The sequence below is a fragment of the Heterodontus francisci genome, chromosome 9 (genome assembly GCF_036365525.1).
Source record: "Heterodontus francisci isolate sHetFra1 chromosome 9, sHetFra1.hap1, whole genome shotgun sequence".
Classification (NCBI taxonomy): domain Eukaryota; kingdom Metazoa; phylum Chordata; class Chondrichthyes; order Heterodontiformes; family Heterodontidae; genus Heterodontus; species Heterodontus francisci.
Window position 1 is genome coordinate 72176513 of NC_090379.1, and position 26271 is coordinate 72202783.

The 26271-nt window shown below is 44.3% G+C and overlaps 1 protein-coding gene across 4 annotated transcripts in view; it reads left to right on the forward strand.

Moving 5' to 3' along the window:
• The window catches only part of ttc6 (tetratricopeptide repeat domain 6), a 414842-nt gene that overhangs the window by 376169 nt on the left and 12402 nt on the right, over positions 1-26271 (forward strand). The window lies entirely within an intron of this gene.

Here is a 26271-nt window from a genome sequence, read left to right on the forward strand (position 1 = left end):
GGAGTCTTTGGTTGCTGGTACGTCCTGCTATTCGTTGGGGCCCAGTTGACACTTCAACTTGTTTCGATGTTGGAGTCTTTTCTCTGTTGAGGTTTATGTGTCTTCCGTGGGTCCAGTGGCTTGGGAGAAAGCGAGAGACAGCCAGGAGAGAGGCTTCCTTGTTCCAGTTTCAGTTGCAAAACTGCCTTCTGTTCCTTTCTCTGTGGCACAATTCAAAAAATCCTAGGTTGCCCAGCAGGTTAGTCATATGGCTCGCTCCTTATTTGGAACAGTCTCTCCTGTGAGGTTTGTAGATTGTATTACCTTAGCAGTCTCTGTAATGTGCTTCCTTGCACCTTCAATGTCTGGTGATCAAAATCTATTTTGGTTAATTGGAGCAGGGAATAGTCCTTTGTCTCCACAAGCAGCGTCTCTTATTATGCAAATGTTCTTCCAGCCCAGTGTCTGGTGATCTTCAAGCAGGTCATTTCTTCACTCCAGCAACAGTTTAAAATCAATGTTCATATGACAAAATTAATATGCCTCATTCTTGGCAGGTTTGGGGGGATGGTCTGCATGACAGTGGTCTCAAGAACAGTTACAAGTTTGAGACTGCATGGTAGTAATCAACTGGATAGTTCAAAATTGACATAGAATATGCACTATATATGTGCAACTGCACAGCTATATATGAACAATAATAATAATACACAACCCTATCTTGCTACCAGTTCTCTTGGCCCTTCACATGCCTCAGTGCAGTCAGACTGCTTGTCCAACATCAAGTGCTGATGGGCATAATTTCCTATTGTTATTATCAGAAATTCTAACAACCACATCTTCAGCCCCCATCTCAAGCTTTGTACCATAGAACCATAGAAAAATTATGGCACAGAAGGCATTCTGCCCATCATGTCTGTGCCAGCCCAATTTAATCCCACCTTCCAACACTTGAACCGTAGCCTTGCAAGTTACAGCACTTCAGGTTTAAATGAGTTGAGGGTTTCTGCCTCCACCATCGTTCCTGGCAGTGAATTCCAGCCACCACCATCCTCTGGGTGAAAAAAAGTTTTTCCTCGTGTCCCCTCTATTGCTTCTACCAATCACCTTAAATCTGTGCCCCCTGGTCATTGACCTCTCTGCTAGGGGAAACAGGTCCTTCCTGTCTACTCTGTCGAGGCCCCTGATAATTTTGTACACCTCAATTAAGTCACCCCTCAGCCTCCTCTTTTCTAAGGAAAACAACCCTAGCCTAGCCAATCTTTCCTTCTTGTAAATCTCCTCTGTACACGCTCCAGAGCAGTTATGTCCTTCCTGTAATATGGTGACTAGAACTGTACGCAATACTTCAGCTGTGGCCTAACCAGCGTTTTATACAGTTCCAGCATTACATCCCTGCTTTCGTATTCTTTACCTCGGCCAATAAAGGAAAGCATTCCATATGCCACCTTCAGGGACCTGTGGACATGCACTCCAAGGTCTCTTACTTCTACCCCTCTCAATATCCTCCTGTTTATTGTGTATTCCCTCGCTTTGTTTGCCCTCCCCAAATGCATTACCTCACACTTCTCTGGATTGAATTCCATTTGCCACTTTTCCGCCCACTCAACCAAACTATTGATATCTTTCTGGAGACTATAGCTATCCTCTTCGCTATCAATTACACGGGCAGTTTTTGTGCCAGCAAATTTCCCAACCATGCCTCCCACATTTAAGTGCAAATCATTAATATATACCACAAACAGCAAGGGACCCAACACTGAGCCCTGTGGAATGCCACTGGAAACCGCTTTCCATTCACAACAACATCCATTGACTACTACCCTTTGTTTCCTGTCACTGAGCCAATTTTGGATCCAACCTGCCACATTCGACTGTATCCCATGGGCTTTCATTTTACTGAACAAATCCATGATGGCAATCCCTGATTAATCCGTGCCTTTCTAAGTAGCAGTTTATCCTGTCTCTCAGAATTGATTCTAATAATTTACCCGCCACTGAGGTCAGACTGACCGGCCTATAATTATTTAGCCTATCCGTCGCACCCTTTTTAAACAATGGTATAACGTTTGCAGACCTCCAATCCTCTGGCATATCACCTGTATCGAGTGAGGATTTGAAGATGATCCTCAGCGCATCCGTTATTTCACCCCGGCTTCCTTCAACAACCTGGGATGCAATCCATCCGGCCCTGGCGATAAATCCATGTTCAAGGATGTCAGACCTTCCAGTACTTCCTCTCTCATTATACTTAGTGTATCTAATATTTCACTCTCCTCCTCTTTTACTACAATGTCTGCATCATCCCTCTCCTTTGTGAAGACAGAGACAAAAAACTCATTAAGAATCCTGCCCACATCTTCTGCATTCATTCATAAGTTCCCTTGTACACCTCTGATAGACCCTACCCTTTCCTTAGTTATCCTCTTGCTCTTAATATACTGATAAAACATCTTTGGGTTTTCCTTGATTTTACCTGCCAATAATTTTTCATGTCCTCTCTTTGCTTTTCTAATTTTTTTTACCATCTCTGCACTTTCTATACTCCTCTAGGCTTTCTAAAGTATTACGTTTTTTGTGATTGCCATAAGCATTCCTCTTCTGCTTTAACTTACCCTGTAAGATTCTAGATAACCAGGGGTTCTAGATTTGGCCGTACCACCCTTTATCTTTGTGGGCACATGCCTACACTGTGCCTGTAGAATCTTTCTTTTGAACGCCTCTAACCACATTCCCCATCCAAGACATACTGTCAAGCTGAACCAGATCACTTGCAATCTTGGTCCTCTGTTTGCCCCTGAATTGAGTTTTAAATCTCACATCCTTTCCAACACCAAGGCTACTTACCTGCACCTCTGCAGCATTGTTTGCCTCCATCCTGGCTTCAGCTCCTCCATCTTAAACTTACATATCCCATTGTCACTTACATTCAACTACTATAACACTCATGTTGCAGACATTCCATCCTCAATAAAGTCCAATGTCCAAAATCCTGCGCATATATTCTGTCCTGCACTAAGTACCCCTTCCTCACTGATCAGCACTGTTTCCTTTACTGAACGCACTCAAGTCAAAATTCTTATAAGTTGTCAATAAATTCCTCCATGCTTTTGCACCACCATCTTTCTCCAGTCTTCTCCAACGGCACAGTGGCGCAGTGGTTAACACCGCAGCCTCACAGCTCCCGTGACCCGGGTTCAATTCTGGGTACTGCCTGTGTGGAGTTTGCAAGTTCTCCCTGTGTCTGCGTGGGTTTTCTCCGGGTGCTCCGGTTTCCTCCCACAAGCCAAAGGACTTGCAGGTTGGTAGGTAAACTGGCCGTTATAAATTGTCCCTAGTATAGGTAGGTGGTAGGGAAATATAGGGTCAGGTAGGAATTTGGGATTAGTGTAGGATTCGTATAAATGGGTGGTTGATGGTCGGCACAGACTCGGTGGGCCGAAGGGCCTGTTTCAGTGCTGTATCTTTAAAACTAAAATTAAAAACTTAAAACTAATATCCTCTCCATTCCTCTGATGCTGGACGTCTGTGCATCGCCCCTTCCTTCAACACACCATTGATGGTTAAGCATTCAGCTGCCTAGGTCCTCTTTATGAACTCCTTCTGTAAACCTCTATGACTCTGCAACTCCCTCTCCACCTTTAAAAACACCATTAAGCATGTGCCTTAATCCTACCCTTCTGTCATCCCTCCTAATCTGCTCCTTCCTGGCTCAGAATTCATTTTCATTATACCTATTTGTGAAGTGCCTTGGGATGTTCTTATGTTATAGGTAGGGGCAGCGGACACAGATATTTTGTCACTTACACCAGCTGTCCCCCACCCACACATGGATTTTCGAGCCTCTATGTTTCCATAGATTTAGAAATGTGTCACAAATGTGTACTACTACTGGTATATGATAAAAAATATTTGTTTAAGAGTTTGATGCCTTCAAACTAATTAACTGCAACAACTGACTAAGCCAGTAGTGGGAGAGCTATATTCTTTCTCCAATTTTCAGAGGTTATAAAGCATCAAAGGTTAAACCACAAAAGCAACTGAGGAAACTGAAGCACTAAAAACCACTGAAATGTAGAAAAAATGGAATGAGAAAAATTGAAATAAAGTTGGTTTTCATTTAAATACCCCTCATTCCCTAGTTCTCACTGCATTAAGAGCCTTGCTGAGACTAGGCATTCATAAGGATCATTATCAGCTGCATAATTATATATCACCATAATCTGTGGTTTTACATCTGTCACTGCTGTGACACCATCAAACCAGGACAGCAATCCTGGATTTATTGGGGTGTATGGAAGGCGATACTCGGAAAGCATCAGGTATACTTTAGAATAAGGCTTCAACTTAATTACAGCTACACTAAGTGCATACCAATCACAGATGCAGCAGGATATAGACATAGCTGAATGATTTCATAACCAACATATCAGAGAGTAGCGCTGTAGAATTAACAACATTCAATTGAGAATGGTGGTGGATCATCAGGCAACTAATGGGAGGAGGAAGTTTCATGAACATTCCTATCCTCAACTACAGGGGGAACCTAACATGTCAGTGCAAGAGACAAGTATTCAGCCATAAATGCAAGTGGACAGTGTTACTCAGTCTCGTCTTGAGGTTCCCATCATCATAAGCTCGATTTGGAGGCTTGTTCAAAGCTTATGTCAGAGGCCAGACATTATAGCATTGGAACATCGCTGCAGGAGTCTTTCAGGGCAGTGCCAGTGATCTAATCATCTTCAGCTGTTTCATCAATGATATTCGCTCTATCTTAAAATCAGGACTGGGCCTGTTCATTGATGATTTATTTCATAGCGTCAGCTCTGTTCACAACATCTTTGATAATGAAGAAGCCCATGCTAGGATACAGCAAGACCTGCGCAACATTCAATCTTAGGCAGGTAGCATTCATGCACATAAGTGCCAAACAATGACTATCTCCAACAAGAGAAAAACCAACCACCTCCCCTGATAAGCTGCCTCTGCAGCTCACTTTAAATGTTCCCATTGTTCTATCCCCATAGTTCTGTTCCCACAGTCCCCCCTTTGATTCTTCAAACACCTTTAAGAATCATTCCCTTGATCCCACCTAGGTGTCTTTGATGGTCTCTATCTGTCTAGAAACAGCCTTCAACACCCGGAGGGGTCACACTCAATACATTGCCTGCTTGTGCCACAAGAAGGGCCTGCGGGAACTCTGTAAGGGCATAAGCTTGGCAGGGGCTTGTTTACAACAGCACTTAATAAGCAAAAACATAAAAGGTAGTAGACTTGTACAATTACAATTTCATTTAAGCATCACTATTACATAATCGATTGTACAAACATAATACAATTCCATTCTTAGAGTACATTAATCATTCATTAATTCATTTTAAGTATATATGAAAAGATTATACAATTACCCTTTTATGGCATAACTAATTGTCTCTCCTTTTACAGAGCAAGTTCGAACACTAATTGCTTTTTGGGTAGCTGTCCAACCTGTATTCATACATCCTCTTACATCATCTAATTAATTTCTTAAGTTGCCAAATTAAGTAGGTCACATATAACACCATGATACCCAAAACCACTATCAGGACATGGGAGATAATTCTAAACCAGGGGTGTATCTCCACGTTTGACCCCCAGTCCCATAAGTCCTCCCACCAGGTAAAATCATTTATCTCGTCAATCTCATCTTGTAGCATCTTCGACTGTAGTACACTACAGCAATGACTTCTAGCTGCTGTCTCTCTTTACCCAAGTGTATGGGCAATGGCTGAATAGTATATTCATATTCCTGGAGGTATTTTGTCAAATCCTCCTTAATACTTTCTGTCACAGTTATCGTTTCTGTCTTCTGTTTATGTACATCTACCAACTCCATCTTCCCTACTCGGGTTGATATTTGTGGGTTGAACCAAAATGTACTGTTGCTCACCGGACAAGTCCGGTTATGTCCATACTGGTACTCCTTCACTGTGGTGGTTAAGCAATATCTCCCCTTTCCCATATAGGCCACATGGGTTAGCCATGACAATGCTTTCCTAGTCTCCATGGTGCAATTTACAGAGGCATTAAATCCACATTATGATTCTGCCGTTTTATATATGAGGACATATGACCACCTGGTTTTTCAGACTACACTCAGACAATGTTGTTCCAATTACCTCTTTTCCAATTTCCATAACATTTCCATAACATAGGGTAATATATCATAGTATTTTATGTAATCTTTTCCCCTTATCACCCCTATATTTTCTACTTCATGTAATTGCATCCCTAATTTATCTCTCAGAATTACAGGTATTCCCAACACTACTCCAATACTCATAGATCCTGTATTTACACATTCCTGACCTTTCCATACCTTAAGTTTTCTGAGTTGGCATCTGGTAATTTTATCATTTGTGTGAGTAGCTAAGTATTCCAACTGGGTGTCATTGATCCAAACTGGTACATGTCCCGCATCAATTTGCCTCCAATCTGAGATATTCAATATTACCGGTACCAACTCAAGCTTTATATTGTCATATACAATTTTATTAGTTTTTATTATCGCAAGTCCATTTTCTGGTCCTGCAGTTAAGGCAGGGCAAGGGAGACCAGTCACTCGTGGCTGCTGGGTCGTAACCTTACTCGTCGGTAATTTGGATGTGGGGGTAACCGTGGGGGTTGGTGCTTCTTGTCCGTTTAATCTCACAACCTGGAATAGGAACTGTCCTTTTTTATCTTAGAGCTTTAATATCTTGCGCTAGGGGAAGTTCGAGGATTGTCTGCATTCACTTTTGCTCTGTCTCATGTTTTCCCTGTGTTATTACTATTCCCAAATAAGAAACCTTTTCCTTCATTATCTGTGCTGTTTTCAGCTTAACTTTCACTCTGACCTTCCGGAGGAAGGTGGAATATCGATGGATTATTATAAAATCCCTGGGAGAGACACGTCCAGGTGAACTGTTGTCCCTGGAATGTAAACGTAAAAAACCCATTGCTAATATCCAACACAGTAAACCACTTAGACTGTTTTGTTTTTTATTTTCTAAAACTTTGATTGTCTTCTTAAATATCAGATAAATTTCCCTTTGAGTGCTTTAAATAACCACTCATATCAATTAAATTTTGTTTATTGATTCCAATTTCTTATGCCCAGACTTGGTGGTATTTTTTGTACGTTAAAGACAGAAGTGTTTGCAACTATCTCTCCTTCTCAAGCACTTTGTCTCATTGATAAAGATGCTGTGACATTTGATGTCTGCAATTAAGTTCTTAAATTCTCAAAGCTGCTGGATTTCTTGCTGTGGCATCAGTTCTCAGGTGGCCTTGGAACCTGCCGTCACCTGCTTAAAAAAAAAGAGTCCATTGTGGCTCTGCCCCTGAGCCCAGTGGGTTAATTTGTCCACTTATATCTGTTCTCAGCTGCATCACTTTACGTAACCTTTTTTTCTGATCAAAAAGAACTACTCCATTTTAAACTTTTTTCAATCCTTTTGGTATCCTTAGGGTTTGAAAACAACAAAATCATTAGTAACTTATCAACTTCAAAGGAAAGTATCTCCATCAGGAAAGACAGCATTTTAGATCAAACTGCAATTGTTTTCAAATTTTTAGCATCTTTTGTAAGAGGTTCCTAATGCCAGGATTTTTTTTAATAACAAAGATGATTCCAAATTCCAATTCAATGCAATATGTAATTAAAAATCAAAACTGCCAATGTTATATGAACGAGTCTTGTGTCCGGAATTGAAGACTCCTCCAAAACTTGACATAATAAACTTGAAAGCTCATAGTGGCCACAAATGAAATTTCCAGTTTTTCAACTTAACAGGTCAATTAACCTTAATAGTATAAACTTAACTCAGACTTATTAACTTATAATACTTATTAACTACACACAGAACAGAATAGCACGTGCTTTCTAAAAAAGATATGTAAATCACGTCATTTTTCTTGTTCTTTCTTCAGGCGCCTTTTCAAATGCCTGTAATAAAACCAAAAACTAAAGGAAAAGTTATTTAACATTCTTAACACAAAAGATTTAACACCAACTCCTTACACAAACTTTAAACAGGATTTCTTTCCTATATCTCTTTTGTTTATCCTACTCTCCCTTAAACCAATATCCAATTCCTGACATTTGCTACTTAAACACAGTCAGTAAAACATGTCTTCAAGTTTAGACTGCAAAATAAAGCAATAGCAGAGTTTCCAATTAAAGCAGTGTTTTAAACTTCAAATTGGATTTTTGCCAGACATCTTCAGACCTTCAAGGCTGAAGCTTATCTCTTAGAAAATTGTTCCTTGCCTTTTCACGGTTGTAAAACCAACTTTTAAAATAAAAATAAAAATAAAACTTTAACTTAAAATATAATTCAATTTTATATCCCATTACTGGGTGCACAATCTTAAATTGAAATTCATACACTCAACAATCACTTTTCGCACCCATTCAATTCCAAACAACTTAATAGACCCATGCTTTCAACATCAAAGCCAGACAACAAAGAGTTAATGACAGTCAGTTCTACAGAATACAAGTTGTACAGAACACAAGCTGTACATCCCAGGGACATTCAATTCATTCGTGGAAGCTTCCAACATTCACACATTCAAATCAAAGACACAGTAACTTGTTTTTACTCTAAAACATAGTCCTTTATGTCACTCTGCCATAAACTTTGTCATGGAGCCCTCTGGCCTTTATCGGCCAAGGACCATTGGGTCCGTCCTTTATCCTTACCCAAACTCTCTTTATATCTTCCAGGGACCACTGTCCCATGGAGGTGCCATATTTTTGCCCAATTTCAGTGTACGTTTTAGCCAAATTAAACTGTTGCTCTACATATTCTTTTAACTGCTGAAGTATTTCATCTTCGGGAACGTCAGGTGGGGCTCACCCCCCCTTTGACGGTAGTTAGTAACTGTCGGTTGCCTTCGTCTGTCATTTTATCAATTCGAGCAGGGAAGTAGGTCTCGAGCCGTTAGGCTTTTCTGCCGAGTAGGTATTTCATCAAATACCGCCAAGTTAGACGTCTGTAAAGGGGTCTCGAGCCGCAAAAGAAAAGTTCGGGATTGCGTGGGAGGGAACCGAAATTTAGACAACGACCAAGGACTTTTAACGTAAAGAGGAGTCCTTACCTCTGGGGCGCCGATATAGGTCCGATGTCTATGGCTTCGGTCTTAATCCTCCAGCGATCTTGCCGACTACGCCAAGTTGTTGGATCCCATTAGTTGCACAAAGAGAGACGAAGTCCGACTGTAGCTTTAAGAAACTTTATTGCAGTACTTAATTACATCTTCCGAAAACTTAACAATGAACTGAACTAAACTAAAACTAAAAGCAACACACACACTGAACTAACCCATCTTTCGCACCAAATCAAGCCTTATAGTTATTCATACAAATCAGTAACACCTGCTCTTTGTTCCCAATTGGTCTACAAACTTCTGCAGTTTCTTGGTGTCGGGGCCTGATTGGGGTACTGCCTTGTCAATTTGTTTTAACTTCTTACTCCAGTTTCCCATCCCCTTATCTCCTTGTGAACCGTTAGGCTGACTGTTATACAAAGGGTTATTATTAAGCAGTATACAGCTGTCCTGATAGTTTCTGTTTGTTAGTCTGCTTTTGCTGATAAGCTGCCTCTGCAGCTCACTTTAAATGTTCCCATTGTTCTATCCCAATAGTTCTGTTCCCACATTGGGAACCTAACATGTCAGTGCAAGAGACAAGTATTCAGCCATAAATGCAAGTGGACAGTGTTACTCAGCCTCGTCTTGAGGTTCCCATCATCATAAGCTCGATTTGGAGGCTTGTTCAAAGCTTATGTCAGAGGCCAGACATTATAGCATTGGAACATCGCTGCAGGAGTCTTTCAGGGCAGTGCCAGTGATCTAACCATCTTCAGCTGTTTCATCAATGATATTCGCTCTATCTTAAAATCAGGACTGGGCCTGTCCATTGATGATTTATTTCATAGCGTCAGCTCTGTTCACAACATCTTTGATAATGAAGAAGCCCATGCTAGGATACGGCAAGACCTGCGCAACATTCAATCTTAGGCAGGTAGCATTCATGCACATAAGTGCCAGACAATTACCATCTCCAACAAGAGAAAGACCAACCACCTCCCCCTCATCTTCAATGGCACCAACATTGCTGGAACCCACACGATGAACATCCTGGGGGTCCATTGACCAGAATTTTAACTGGACAGTCATGATTAATTGTTAGTTTCTACTTGCAGAAGGAGATAATTACACCTATATTTCCTCTGCTCCTTTTTTTAGCTTGTTAATCTCCAGTCTCCGAATTCAATTTTTCACAGTCAAACCCTAGAAGGAACCAGTACTGTTCTGACACAATTTTGTGGCATCAAATGTTTGGTCATGGGCCACCCATCCACCTACCATCTCCTTTTAAATCTTCAGATCAGTTTCTGGAGCAAACAGATGCTTCTCTTGGCTTGGTTCTCAGGCCATCGGCTACCCACCTTTCGCTGTTGCTTAGTCACCTGCTTTCTTGCCACTCTGCCTTTCCCTTTTCAACTATTCATGCTGACTCCCAGAAGGAAGTTGTGCAAATATCCTCATGTTCCATTCTAATGGCTACAAGAATGATTTTCTATATATTTCCAATATTAGTGAGGATGAAGTAGAATTAGAGCACTGTACAGGGCGGCGCAGTGGTTAGCACCGCAGCCTCACAGCTCCAGGGACCTGGGTTCGATTCTGGGTACTGCCTGTGCAGAGTTTGCAAGTTCTCCCTGTGACCGCGTGGGTTTCTGCCGGGTGCTCCGGTTTCCTCCCACAGACAAAGACTTGCAGGTTGATAGGTAAATTGGCCATTGTAAATTGCCCCTAGTGGAGGTAGGTGGTCGGGGAATTGAGGGGATGTGGTAGGAATATGGGATTAATGTAGGATTAGTATAAATGGGTGGTTGATGGTCAGCACAGACTCGGTAGGCCAAAGGGCTGTTTCAGTGCTGTATCTCTAAATAAATAAATAGAACTACAAGCCATTTTTTCTGAGTTCTATTTCTCTTCAAGTAGTGTATCCTGGGCTACAGTTCATTAGTTGCTGACAGATTTCTGGTATTTTGCTATTCTTCTTCAGTGAGCCTAAACACCGAGTTTTGTTAAGCAGTTGCAGCTTAGGGGCATCACAAATGAATTTCATCTTGTCCTCACCCAATCTCCATGCGCACGCACTTTCAGAACACATCACAGGATAGTAATCAAGAGAAGGAAGCACTGCTGATCTTCTTCTCCTGCTCTAGAATAGGGACATTAAGGCTAATTGTATTGCTGCTGGTGCTGAGATCATTCATAATTGAGCAATTTAACTTAGGGCCTTATTGTTGTAATTAACTACCACACCACATGGTTCAATTAACCCACGATACCATTGGGTCAGCTACAGAACATTTGATAAGTCAATATTCTCTGAGTAACTTCAACAATTGAATATTTTCCCATTTTTATTTTTCATAACATACGAACAAAGGAGGAAAAAATGAATAATGTTCACCCATCTTTATAAAATGTGGAAATTATGATTATCAAAGGAGAAAGACAATATATAATTATATTTTAGCTTACTTATCCTAATTAGTCTAATTACAAAAGAAACTTTCCCCGAAACTAAAATATTGCATATTCTTGTTACAATCCTGAGAATAGTAGAGATAAAGCTACAATTGCCTTAACTTCAGGGAATTCTTTTGGGCCTCCTTATCTCGAGAGACAATGGATACGCGCCTGGAGGTGGTCAGTGGTTTGTGAAGCAGCGCCTGGAGTGGCTATAAAGGCCAATTCTGGAGTGACAGGCTCTTCCACAGGTGCTGCAGAGAAATTTGGTTGTTGGGGCTGTTGCACAGTTGGCTCTCCCCTTGCGCCTCTGTCTTTTTTCCTGCCAACTACTAAGTCTCTTCGACTCGCCACAATTTAGCCCTGTCTTTATGGCTGCCCGCCAGCTCTGGCGAATGCTGGCAACTGACTCCCACGACTTGTGATCAATGTCACACGATTTCATGTCGCGTTTGCAGACGTCTTTATAACGGAGACATGGACGGCCGGTGGGTCTGATACCAGTGGCGAGCTCGCTGTACAATGTGTCTTTGGGGATCCTGCCATCTTCCATGCGGCTCACATGGCCAAGCCATCTCAAGCGCCGCTGACTCAGTAGTGTGTATAAGCTGGGGGTGTTGGCCGCTTCAAGGACTTCTGTGTTGGAGATATAGTCCTGCCACCTGATGCCAAGTATTCTCCGAAGGCAGCGAAGATGGAATGAATTGAGACGTCGCTCTTGGCTGGCATACGTTGTCCAGGCCTCGCTGCCGTAGAGCAAGGTACTGAGGACACAGGCCTGATACACTCGGACTTTTGTGTTCCGTGTCCGTGCGCCATTTTCCCACACTCTCTTGGCCAGTCTGGACATAGCAGTGGAAGCCTTACCCATGCGCTTGTTGATTTCTGCATCTAGAGACAGATTACTGGTGATAGTTGAGCCTAGGTAGGTGAACTCTTGAACCACTTCCAGAGCGTGGTCGCCAATATTGATGGATGGAACATTTCTGACATCCTGCCCCATGATGTTCGTTTTCTTGAGGCTGATGGTTAGGCCAAATTCATTGCAGGCAGACGCAAACCTGTCGATGAGACTCTGCAGGCATTCTTCAGTGTGAGATGTTAAAGCAGCATCGTCAGCAAAGAGGAGTTCTCTGATGAGGACTTTCCATACTTTGGACTTCGCTCTTAGACGGGCAAGGTTGAACAACCTGCCCCCTGATCTGGTGTGGAGGAAAATTCCTTCTTCAGAGGATTTGAACGCATGTGAAAGCAGCAGGGAGAAGAAAATCCCAAAAAGTGTGGGTGCGAGAACACAGCCCTGTTTCACACCACTCAGGATAGGAAAGGGCTCTGATGAGGAGCCACCATGTTGAATTGTGCCTTTCATATTGTCATGGAATGAGGTGATGATACTTAGTAGCTTTGGTGGACATCCGATCTTTTCTAGTAGTCTGAAGAGACCACGTCTGCTGACGAGGTCAAAGGCTTTGGTGAGATCAATGAAAGCAATGTAGAGGGGCATCTGTTGTTCACGGCATTTCTCCTGTATCTGACGAAGGGAGAACAGCATGTCAATAGTCGATCTCTCTGCACGAAAGCCACACTGTGCCTCAGGGTAGACGCGCTCGGCCAGCTTCTGGAGCCTGTTCAGAGCGACTCGAGCAAAGACTTTCCCCACTATGCTGAGCAGGGAGATTCCACGGTAGTTGTTGCAGTCACCGCGGTCACCTTTGTTTTTATAGAGGGTGATGATGTTGGCATCGCGCATGTCCTGGGGTACTGCTCCCTCGTCCCAGCACAGGCATAGCAGTTCATGTAGTGCTGAGAGTATAGCAGGCTTGGCACTCTTGATTATTTCAGGGGTAATGCTGTCCTTCCCAGGGGCTTTTCCGCTGGCTAGGGAATCAATGGCATCACTGAGTTCCGATTTGGTTGGCTGTATGTCCAGCTCATCCATGACTGGTAGAGGCTGGGCTGCATTGAGGGCAGTCTCAGTGACAGCATTCTCCCTGGAGTACAGTTCTAGGTAGTGCTCAACCCAGCGGTCCATCTGTTTGCGTTGGTCAGTGATTATGTCCCCCGATTTAGATTTGAGGGGGGTGATCTTCTTGATGGTTGGCCCAAGAGCTCTCTTCATGCCATCATACATTCCTCTGATGTTTCCGGTGTCTGAGGCCAGCTGAATATGACTGCATAGGTGTTGCCAGTAGTCGTTTGCGCAACGCCTAGCTGTTCTTTGTGCAGTACTTCTGGCTGCTTTAAGTGCTGCGGATGTTAAATCGCTGGGGGCTTTCTTGTAGTTCAAAAGTGCAATGCGCTTAGCGGCTATGACAGGTTCCAGCTCTTCATTATGAGATTGAAACCAGTCTGCATTTCTCTTCGCACTTTTGCCGTAGGTGGTCAAAGCTGACTCATAGATGGCGTCTCTGATGTGGGCCCACTTGGTCTCAGCATCCCCTGTGGGAGTGTTTTGAAGGGCTGTTACAAGTGAATTTAGAAATTTTTGTAACAGCTGTGGGTGAGAAATTCTGCTCGTGTTGATGCGCGGGTGGCCCTTCTGCTTGGAATGATGCAACTTCTTTGGTCTGAGTCTAACCTTGCTGCACACCAGGGAGTGGTCGGTGTCGCAGTCCGCACTGTGGAAGCTGCGTGTGATTTGAACACTGTTTAAGGCGGCTCGCCTTGTGACAATGAGGTCTAGCTGGTGCCAACGACGTGATCTTGGGTGCCTCCATGAAACCTGGTGACAGGGTTTAGTGTGAAAGAACGAGTTGGTGATGCAGAGGTTATGATAGGTACACAACTCAAGCAGTCTCTGCCCGTTCTCATTCATCCTTCCAACGCCATAGCGCCCAAGGCAGGAGGGCCATGAGTCATGGTCGGCCCCAACCCTGGCATTAAAGTCCCCCAGCAGGAATAGGTGTTCGGTGTTGGGGATGCTGCTAATGATGTTATGGAGTTGTTCATAGAACTGGTCTTTAGCTTCAGGTGCGGAGCAGAGTGTTGGAGCATAGATGCTGAGTAGGTGTACTGGACCAGAGGTGGTGAGCAGTCGGATGGACAGTATGCGTTCCGAGCCATTTGAGGGAGGCTCTATCATGCTGAGCAAGGAGTTTCTGATGGCGAAGCCCACTCCATGCTGTCTTGGTTCTTCAGGATCCCTGCCCTGCCAGAAGAAGGTGTAGTCTTGCTCTGCTAGAGAGCCACTCGCGGGGAGGCGAGTCTCCTGAAGTGCTGCAATGTCCACATTGAATCTACTGAGCTCGTTGTTAATGATGGCGGTCTTCCGAGAATCGTTGATTTGTGTAAGGTCTTCCGACAGGCCAGGACACATAGTTCTGACGTTCCAGCTTGCAAAGCGAAGGGCTGGTACCTTCTTTCCTTTTTTCATGTTGTTTGGTGCGGTGTATCAGTCCACCTTTCGGGCAATGACCCTGAGCTCCAAGCACCCATTGAAGCAGGCAGACTGTGGCGGGACAGAACCTTATTGACCGGGGGCTGCCCGGTTTGAGGCGGGCGGTAGCTGTCCAGTGAGGTGCAATGACCTCTCCCACCGACAAAGGCAACCCGTGGCGCCCAGTTTCTACGCCAATTTATCTGGACTTATAACCCGTAACTGCTGCCTTCCGTGTTGTTTTAGTCGCTGTGAGGCAACTATGGAGTGACCTCTCCATGGCGCATGCCTGGGCAAATTTATGGAGGTTGAGAGTTGCCCAGTCGTCAAAACCCCCCTCTCGGCCTTTCTGGTGGGGTCCAAAGGAGTGCAGGACACGACGTTTGGCACCAGTATGGCTGCAGGAACTGCCGGAAACATGCCAAAGGTGACACATGACCGCCTACGGGGTTCCGCTCCGGATTTTCTGTTAGGGTTTACTCTCTTAGCCTTGGTCTCTCCCGAGACGCCCACAAGGCAGTGGGGTTGTTGGGGCCCCTACACAGGTGTAGGATGGTGCCGGTGGGAGGAGGGGATGCAAGGGGGAGGGGTAGAGGGAGGGGGTGGGGGGGGGGTGCAGGGGAAGGGGGTGCGGGGTGAAGATGGTGCGAGGGGGGACGGGCTGGGACGGGGTTGTGAGGGGGTGAGCTGAGAGGGTGGAGCAGGGAAGGGGACGGGGGTGGGGGGGGGTGGAAGGGGGGTAAAGGGGGGGGGAGGGGGGGTGGAATCTGGTGCAGGTAATAAGCCATTTCCTCAGTGCCCACCATCGACGTCCGGAAAGCTCATCCACGTCCTTCGGGAGGTGAAGCATCATTTGGCAGACTTAGAGGTGATTACATTTGCTAAGGGTTTTTTTTTTTGCAGTGGTTTAAATAAAGGCATGCAGCATTGCCGACAGTGCGCTGCAGATGCTCTCCGAGCCATCTCCCGCGGGCGCTTTGAAGTTGCGGCCGGGGGGGCCGTTCGTGGATGTTTTGGGTGTTCGGGGCACCTTTTCACAGGACTTCTCTCGGGTCCCGCAGCTCCTTCTTCACCTCAATGGACTTACCGCATGCCGTGGCTGCAGACACTCTGGACTGTGAAGACAGCAGGATCGGAGATTGAAGTATCGGCAGCTGTGCTCGTCAGTTTCATCCGGATCAATTTCATTGAGAAAACAAAGAGCAGGTGTGGCTGGGGGAGGGCAGTGGGCCCAGGTAACATACACTAAACTAACTGTTAACTTTTAGATAGGGCTAAAATGAACTGATTTAAAGAGCCAGGGGAATTTAAACAGTTTAAGAGGGCAGATTGGGGGAGAAAACGTTAGGGATGGGAGCAGATGGCCATGGATAGAGTTGAACAGCAAGGGAGCTTCCTAGGGAGCTTCCAGCCCAGGAGCCATCTTGAAGCATTCAAGTCAGAGACATCAGGGAATATACATTGCAATACACTATACAAAAAAAATTAGTTCTCCATAAAGCCATGTTTATTGGATGAGGTATACAGCTTAAATTTCTGTTTCACATGCAGTGATGCAGAATATTGCAAATGCTTTACTTGATGCAAAATCCCTTTACAGTCTTTGAGGAATCGATGCTGACAAGTGTTGATTTGCTCATGACATTTGAGGCAATGAATAAAACATAGAGAAATCTTTTCCAATGTTACATTGAATCTGTTCATTTGACATCATCTGTATGTCAATACATTTGCAGCCATTAATGTCTGTTCAAAGGTGTCAAATTTGAGCAAAGCCCTGACTACATTGGCATGCACAATTGTCTCTACAGCTTGTTTTCCTTTATCATATATGTGTCACACTAGACCTCGACGTATTTATTTTGTTTAGTTTTAAAGGACAAACCTGTAGGACTGCAATTGCATATAGATATTCAGAATTGATTGACTGCATATATCTGGCACATAGTTAATCTTATTTCTCTCCTAATATACTGTTGGCTAGTTGACATTGTAAATGGTATCCTCTCCTCAGCCACTGTTCCTCCTGCTTTTAAAACAGCTGTCAGAACCCGCTCATCAGAAAATCCACCTCAGCTCCTGTCTTTCCAAATTACTCTCCAACCTTTCTTTCCAAAGTTCTTGAACATGTTGTGGCCTTGCAACTCCATGTTTGAATTCCTCCAAATAGGCTTCCATTTTTGTTACTGCCTCTGTTTTATTTTATTCATTCATAGGATGTGCACATTACTGGCAAGGCCAGTATTTATTGGCCATCCCTAATTCACCTTGGGAAGGTGGTGGTGAGCCACCTTCTTGAACCACTGCAGTCTCTGCACTGAAGGTACTGTCACGGTGCTGTTAGGTAGGAAGTTCCAGGATTTTGACTCAGTGACAATGAAGGAATGGCAGTATATTTCCAAGTCAGGATGGTGTGACTTGGAGGGAGACTTGTAAGTGGTGGTGTTCCCATGTTTTTACTGCCCTCGTTCTTGTAAGGTAGTTGAAGTCAAGGGTTTGGGAGGTGCTGTCAAAGAAACTTTGGCGAATGGCTGTAGTGCATCTTGTAGAGACAAAGAGCATGACTTGAGATACTAAATGAGTAATTTTCCACTGTCTTTACTAAGGAAGAAGATTCTGCTGAAGTCATAGTGAAAAAGGAAGTAGTTGAGACACTGATACAAAAGCAAAATACTGCGGTTGCTGGAAATCTGAAACAAAAACAGAAAAGTTTGGAAATACTGAGCAGGTCGGGCAATATTTGTGGCGAGAGAAACAGAGTTAATGTTTCAAGTCTGTGACCTTTCATCAGAACTAGTTCACAGACCGGAAACATTAATTCTGTTTTTCTCTCCACAGATGCTGTCTGACCTTGAGTAAGTCCAGCGTTTTCTGTTTTTCTTTTGTAGTTGAGACAGTGGATGGGCTAAAAATTGATAAAGAGGAGGTATTAGAAGGCTGGCTGTACTCAAAGCCAATAAGTAAGCCACCTGGACAGGATAGGATAGAGCCCTTAGAGTTTAAACTGAGCTCTGCAGATCATCACATTCTGTACCAGAAATTGGTGATTTTTGAAGCTCTACCACATACTCAAGTCTGGGGTCAGGGTGCTGGGGCACATGAAGGAGAGAGCAGCAATTTAATAGTGCAGATTTATTTCTGTCCTTAATCGTTCTCTGTGTTGGATAAGTACTTTACTCATTCAACATATTCATAAAGCTAGAGACAGTAATATGTTTGATAATTCACTTTATTTATTATTAACAAACATTAATTGTAAATACCTTAACTAACCATACAGAATAAAGCACATTACCCTGCATCCAAAAGTTACTGTGTGTGAATTCTCCAAGTCTGTCACACCACTGGGTGTTGAAGGCAGCAAAGGTCTCTTACTTTCTTTCTCAGTAAAAACATAGCATCTCTTTATACCATTTTCTTTATGGCACTCTTCCCGTTGGATGCAACCTTATCTACTATTTTATGATTTATGACCACTCAGCTATTCAAACCGCTTACTAGAGATAAGAAGCCACATACCTTTTCGCACCATACTGTTATTTCCTATCATTGTTTGTCCCAGTGTCACAGTTTTATTGTAAACAACCTTTGATGCTCTTACACTACCCACTGCTCTGATGATAAAACTGTGTTTTAAAAGCCTAGGGGATAATTTTGGTGAAAGAATAAAAACAGGTGCTAAATGCGCTGGTCAGACACACCTGTTTGAAACTCTGATTTCAGCATAAGACTTTGGTCCTAATTGCTGATTAGCATAATTTGAACTTCCCTGGAGGTGCTAAATCGGACACTAGCTAGTTTAGCACTCATTTGAGACATGGAGCTGCATATGTGGGCTTCACGCACTCACTGCCATGGAAGTTGTGGAATATGCTGACTGACACTCAGCAGCGCATTTCACTATAGCTCAGGTACTAAATGACAGGGTGCACAGATTCCTGGACACAGCACTGGAGATGCTGGTGGAGGAGGTCCAGAGGAGCAGGAATGTCCTGTACCTGTAGTGGGGAAGGTGTCCACTTTGCTCTTCTGTCCCCCTCTCTTGCAACAGTTGGTGCTGCTCTGCCTGGCCTTATATGGCTTCTATTCATCATCTAGACCAAGGGGGACCCCCGCTAAGTTTTTTTTTTAGAATATTACAGCGCAGTACAGGCCCTTCGGCCCTCGATGTTGCGCCGATCATCTGACCTACACTATTCCATTTACATCCATATGTCTATCCAATGACCACTTAAATGCCCTTAAAGTTGGCGAGTCTACTACTGTTGCAGGCAGGGCGTTCCACGCCCCTACTACTCTCTGCGTAAAGAAACTACCTCTGACATCTGTCCTATATCTTTCACCCCTCAACTTAAAGCTATGTCCCCTCGTGTTTGCCATCATCATCCGAGGAAAAAGACTCTCACTATCCACCCTATCTAACCCTCTGATTATCTTGTATGTCTCTATTAAGTCACCTCTCCTCCTCCTTCTCTCTAACGAAAACAACCCCAAGTCCCTCAGCCTTTCCTCGTAAGACCTTCCTTCCATACCAGGCAACATCCTAGTAAATCTCCTCTGCACCCTTTCCAAAGCTTCCACATCCTTCCTATAATGTGGTGACCAGAACTGCACGCAATACTCAAGGTGCGGCCTCACCAGAGTTTTGTACAGCTGCATCATGACCTCGTGGCTCCGAAACTCGATCCCCCTACTAATAAAGGCTAACACACCATATGCCTTCTTAACAGCCCTATTAACCTGGGTAGCAACTTTCAGGGATTTATGTACCTGGATACCAAGATCTCTCTGCTCATCTACACTACCAAGAATCTTCCCATTAGCCCAGTACTCTGCATTGCTGTTACTCCTTCCAAAGTGAATCACCTCACAATTCTCCGCATTAAACTCCATTTGCCATCTCTCAGCCCAGCTCTGCAGCCTATCTATGTCCCTCTGTACCCTACAACACCCTTCGACACTATCCACAACTCCACCGACCTTCGTGTCATCCGCAAATTTACTAACCCACCCTTCTACACCCTCATCCAGGTCGTTAATAAAAATGACGAACAGCAGTGGCCCCAAAACAGAACCTTGCGGTACACCACTAGTAACTAAACTCCAGGATGAACATTTGCCATCAACCACCACCCTCTGTCTTCTTTCAGCTAGCCAATTTCTGATCCAAAGCTATAAATCACCTTCAACCCCATACTTGCGTATTTTCTGCAATAGCCTACCGTGGGGAACCTTATCAAACGCCTTACTGAAATCCATATACACCACATCCACGGCTTTACCCTCATCCACCTGTTTGGTCACCTTCTCGAAAAACTCAATAAGGTTTGTGAGGCACGACCTACCTTTCACAAAACCGTGCTGACTATCGCAAATGAACTTATTCTTTTCAAGATGATTATAAATCCTGTCTCTTATGACCTTTTCCAACATTTTACCCACAACCAAAGTAAGGCTCACAGGTCTATAATTACCAGGGCTGTCTCTACTCCCCTTCTTGAACAAGGGGACAACATTTGCTATCCTCCAGTCCTCCGGCACTACTCCTGTCGACAATGACGACATAAAGATCAACAACAACGGCTCTGCAATCTCCTCCCTGGCTTCCCAGAGAATCCTAGGATAAATCCCATCTGGCCCAGGGGACTTATCTATTTTCACTCTTTCCAAAATTGCTAACACCTCCTCCTTGTGAATCTCAATCCCATCTAGCCTAGTAGGCTGTATCTCAGTAATCTCCTCGGCAACATTTTCTTTTTCTACTGTAAATACTGACGAAAAATATTCATTTAACGCTTCCCCTATCTCCTCTGATTCCGCACACAACTTCCCACTACTATCCTTGATTGGCCCTGTTCTAACTCTTATCATTCGTTTATTCCTGATATACCTATAGAAAGCCTTAGGGTTTTCTTTGATCCCATCCGCCAATGACTTCTCGTGTCCTCTCCTTGCTCTTCTTAGCCCTCCCTTTAGATCCTTCCTGGCTAGCTTGTAACTCTCAAGCGCCCTAACTGAGCCTTCACGTCTCATCCTAACATAAGCCGCCCTCTTCCTCTTGACAAGCGCTTCAACTTCTTGAGTAAACCACGGCTCCCTCGCTCGACAACTTCCTCCCTGCCTGACAGGTACATACTTATCAAGGACACGCATTAGCTGCTCCTTGAATAAGCTACACATTTCGTTTGTGCCCATCCCCTGCAGTTTCCTTCCCCATCCTACACATCCTAAATCTTGCCTAATCGCGTCATAATTTCCTTTCCCCCAGCTATAATTCTTGCCCTGCGGTATATACCTGTCCCTGCCCATCGCTAAGGTAAACCTAACCGAATTGTGATCACTATCGCCAAAGTGCTCACCTACATCTAAATCGAACACCTGGCCGGGTTCATTACCCAGTACCAAATCCAATGTGGCATCGCCCCTGGTTGGCCTGTCCACATACTGTGTCAGAAAACCCTCCTGCACACACTGGACAAAAACAGACCCATCTAAAGTACTCGAACTATAGTATTTCCAGTCAATATTTGGAAAGTTAAAGTCCCCCATAACCACTACCCTGTTACACTCGCTCCTGTCGAGAATCATCTTCGCTATCCTTTCCTCTACATCTCTGGAACTATTCGGAGGTCTATAGAAAACTCCCAACAGGGTGACCTCTCCTCTCCTGTTTCTAACCTCAGCCCATACTACCTCAGTAGACGAGTCCTCAAACGTCCTTTCTGCCGCTGTAATACTTTCCTTGATTAACAATGCCACACCCCCCCCTCTTTTACCCTCTTCTCTGTTCTTACTGAAACATCTAAATCCCGGAACCTGCAACATCCATTCCTGCCCCTGCTCTACCCATGTCTCTGAAATGGCCACAACATCAGGATCCCAGGTACCAACCCATGCTGCAAGCTCACCCACCTTATTCCGGATGCTCCTGGCGTTGAAGTAGACACACTTTAAACCAAGTTCTTGCTTGCCAGTGCCCTCTTGCGTCCCTGTAACCTTATCCCCTACCTCACTACTCTCAACAGCCTGTACACTGGAACTACAATTTAGGTTCCCCTTCCCCTGCTGATTTAGTTTAAACCCCCCCGAAGAGCACTAACAAATCTCCCCCCCAGGATATTGGTACCCCTCTGGTTCAGGTGAAGACCATCCTAAGTTGTCCATAACTAATTACACCTTTTCTCCTGGTAACTCCTATAAGGTGGAGGAGCACACCATTTACTCTTTTTGGGTGAAATCCTCAGAGAATTGCTGCTTGAGTGTTGAAATTTTGACAAATTGTCCCAGAAAGCCTCCCAATATGTTTCAGGGGTCTGCTTCACAGCTGCAGCAGTAATGACCATGAAATGGTGAGTATCACTTTAAGAAGTTCTCAAACTTGACAACAATGCAATGTTTACTCCTAAACAGCTGGTCGTTGTTCGAACAGTGTATTAGTGGAAAGAGATGCAGTGGTTTTTGTCGAGGTTTATCCCAAGCAGCTCTGTAACACAGGAGTCTGTGCTCTACGGGCTGTTCCCAGGGACGCACACCGAGACAAACATCAACTGCTGTTGGAGAGCTATCAATTCAGTGAAAGACGCCCTTTGGTCTGCCCGAAACTTGCTGGTCTTCCAGCGCAAAGAGTTGCCCTCGACCGAATGTTGCAGACTGGCACATTCCAAGGTCCAGGACTACGTGCTGAGGGACGCACTAAAGCTTGGGGCAGCCGCAGCAAAGACTCAATGGGGAAAGAACACTGTGTAAGGTCCCCCCACCAAGCCGAACTGAGGGGCTGGATCCATGGGAAACCCCTCGAACTGTATTGGGAAAATTTTCGTTTGCTGTAAAATGTAAAAATGCATCTGGCATGACAGTGAAATGGAAGGGTTGTGAGGCAACTCATGATTGTATAGAAGGAAACGGACCGCCTTTGCGCTGTTTGTATTTTTTGACTTGGTGCTGTTTGAAACGGTTTGGTAATGGATTTTTTTACAGATTTTTATGAATAAAGTATATTTTGGAAATAAAAAAAAACAGTGTATTAGTTGAAGTGCTAGCCACTAAGATACTGTGCAGCCTGTTTGTTGAACTCTGGCTGGCATTTTAAGTGGTGATCAGCTGTTTAACAATCCTCCAGGCAGCTGTACAAAAGAAAAATACTGTGAATGCTGGAAATCTGAAATAAAAACGGAAAATTCTGGAAATAATTAGCAGGTCTGGCAGCATCTGTGGAGAGCGAAACAGAGATAACGGGCTGGATTTTATTATTAAGATGGGGGTCCTGGCTGTGGGCTGGAACATGGGGGGAGACGTTGTTTCAGCCCTCTGTTGGACCCCCCATCAGTCCCTTTAAGGGACGAGCTGCCACCCACCGGCAGCACTGCAGTACCAGCAGCACCATTGGGAGCAGTGGTGACTGCCGGTCGCGAGGAGAGAAGACCCCTGTAGAGATGAGTGGGTTCAACATCACCAGGGCCATTCAGGCAGGCCCCAGCGATGGGGTGGAGGTTGGGGTTAGTGAGGGTGGGGGTTGAGGTCTTCATGGGAGATGGCAATCGCTGTCGGGGGCCCATTGGGAGCCCTGGATTGCCCTTAAAGGAGGGACCCAAAGGCCCCGCTAGGAGACTTTACCTGGCAGTGTTTCCCTGCGGCAGTGGGTCCCTCCACCCATTAAATTGAGGCAGAGATGGGAAGAGGCCCTTAAGTGGCCATTAATTGGCCACTTAGGGGCCTCAATTGGCCTGGGGTGGGAAGGCGTTCTTGGTCTTCCCCACCCTGAACTAAATTGGAAGGCATCAGGGAGGGGACAGGCACTCCGCCCCCTGCTTTCCTACTCAATTTTAAGGGACGCCCTGCCTTCTTTCCCATCCGAGGGGGCCCACAAAATTCAGTCTAATGTTTTGGATCTGTGACCTTTCATCAGAGCTCCAGGTAGCTGTTCCGAGTGCTGGCAACAGCACCTATCCCAAGATGGCATCTGTGGTAAGCACCGGTTAAACAAATGTGTGAGCTTAAGACCCTATCTTGCCCACCTCTTTACCTCTTTAGCAACTGAAGTATTCAGCAAAAATCACTGCTGTAATGAGTTCTTTATGTTGTCTGATGCAACATAGATGAGATGCGTGGAGTCCAGTTTGTTGAAGATCTCAAACAGATTTATTACTGCTAACTTATTATGTACAGAACAGAGCAAACTATTTATAGAACCTTACTCTGGGTGTTACAGTTGCAAAGTGACTTTGGCTCCGAGTCACATGACTGTGTCCTGTTTCTTGGCTCATTAGCATACTAAGATCTTAAAGGGGCACTACTCTTAAAGGCAATCATACAACATCCCACTTCTTTCCAAAGATAAGTCTTGTATACTAAAAGTAAAAACGCATAAAATTAGATAACATCAAATTTATTTGCACAGGTATAGAGGTTATAAACTTTACACATGCAGAAGCTTAATAGTCCACATATCATTTCATAGAAAAATAGAAAATAGGAGCAGGAGTAGGCCATTTGGCCCTTCCGGCCTGCTCCGCCATTCAAAAAAGATCATGGCTGATCATCTAATTCAGGACCCTGTTCCCGCTTTCTCCCCATATCCCTTAACCCCTTTGGCATTAAGAAAGATATCTTTCTCCTTCTTGAATATATTATATGACTTGGCCTCCACTGCCTTCTGCGGTAGAGAATTCCACAGATTCACCACCCTCTGAGTGAAAGAATTTCTCCTCATCTCGGTTCTAAATGGCATTTCCCGTATCCAGAGACTGTGGCCCCTGGTTCTGGACTCCCCAGAGAACATTGGGAACATCCTCCCTGCATCTAGCTTGTCTGGTCCTGTTAGAATTTTATAGGTTTCCCCTCTCATTCTTCTAAACTCTAGAAAATATAGGCCTAGTTGACCCAATCTTTCCTCATAAGTCAATCCTGCCGTCCCAGGAATCAGCCTAGTAAATCTTCTTTGCACTCCTTCCATGGCAAGAACATCCTTCCTCAGATAAGGAGACCAAAACTGTACATAATACTCCAGATGTGGTCTTACCAAGGCCCTGTATAACTGCAGTAAGACATCCTTGATCCTGTACTCGAATCCTCTTGCAATGACGGCCAACATACATATCAGTTGCCTTCCTAACTGCTTGCTGCACCTGAATGCTTTCTTTCAGCGACTGGTGTACAAGGATACCCAGGTCTCTGGCTCGGAGAATTTGCATCTCAGCTGTTGCTGTTATGACCAGGTGATTAAGGGGTCTAGGGTTCCGTCTCAGACTTCTCCTGGTCTTACCGTAACAGAGTTTAATTTTAAGCACACTGTTTTTAGCTCCCCCTTGGCGAATCCTTGTTCACTGCTTTCCAATTATAAGGCAAAGAAACCAGCCGAACAGGTTTTCTTAGGTTTAAAGAAGAAAGGTTGAACTTTATTAAACTTAAACTCTAATTCAGTTAACGCTAATGGATATGCGACATGCCCATGCCAGCATGCACACACGATACACACACGCAAATAGAGACAGAAAAGAGTGGAAGAAATAAAGTGGAAAAGTTTGAGGCAATATCTGAAGATGGTTTTGGTTACTGTTCTTAGAACTCGCTGTTGAATCCTTGATTGTAGGTAAGTCTTGCTTTTCATTGGTGCCCAGTATTCTTCTTAAACCTTGTTCGATGTAGGAGACTTTTCTCTCTCGAGGTTCACGTGACTTCAGTGGAATTCCGTGAGAAAGAGATAGGAGCAGACAGAAGAGATCTTCTCAGTCCAGGAGCAAACAATCTGTCTGTCTCTCTCTCAAACTGTCTGTACAATTCAAAAAAACTCAGGTTGCCCAGCAGGTTAGTCATGTGACTAGCTGGTTTCACCATGTCTGTTTGTGGATTCAACCATTTTAGCAGTCATCCTGGAATGTGAGCTTCCTCAGCTTCAATGTCTGGTGATCAAAGTCCATTGTGGGTTGAATGTGTCAGGGAATGGTCCTTTGTCTCCACAAGCACTGTCTGTTAGTATGCAAATGTATTTTACAGCCACGGCTGATCTGTTCAATAAGTCATTTCCTCGCTCCAGCTACAGTTTAAAATCAATGTTCATTTGATAAAATTAATATGCCTCATTTTTGGCAGGTGGGGGTCTGCATGACACTTTTTTCTGAAGTTTCTCCCTTTCTGCATTCAGTTTCTGTTGCTCTGCCTTCTGTCTGCTAATATACTCTGTTGCTTTTCTCAAGATGACAACTTTTGAAGCCTTGTCATTCTTGGAAAGTTCCAGCACCTCATCTCGAAGAACCAACAGACAATGCTTCAACTCATTCCTCCTCTGCCTCTTCAGGACATTGCATGTCCTTCACCTCTCCTCATTCCTCCACATCTGAATATCTCGG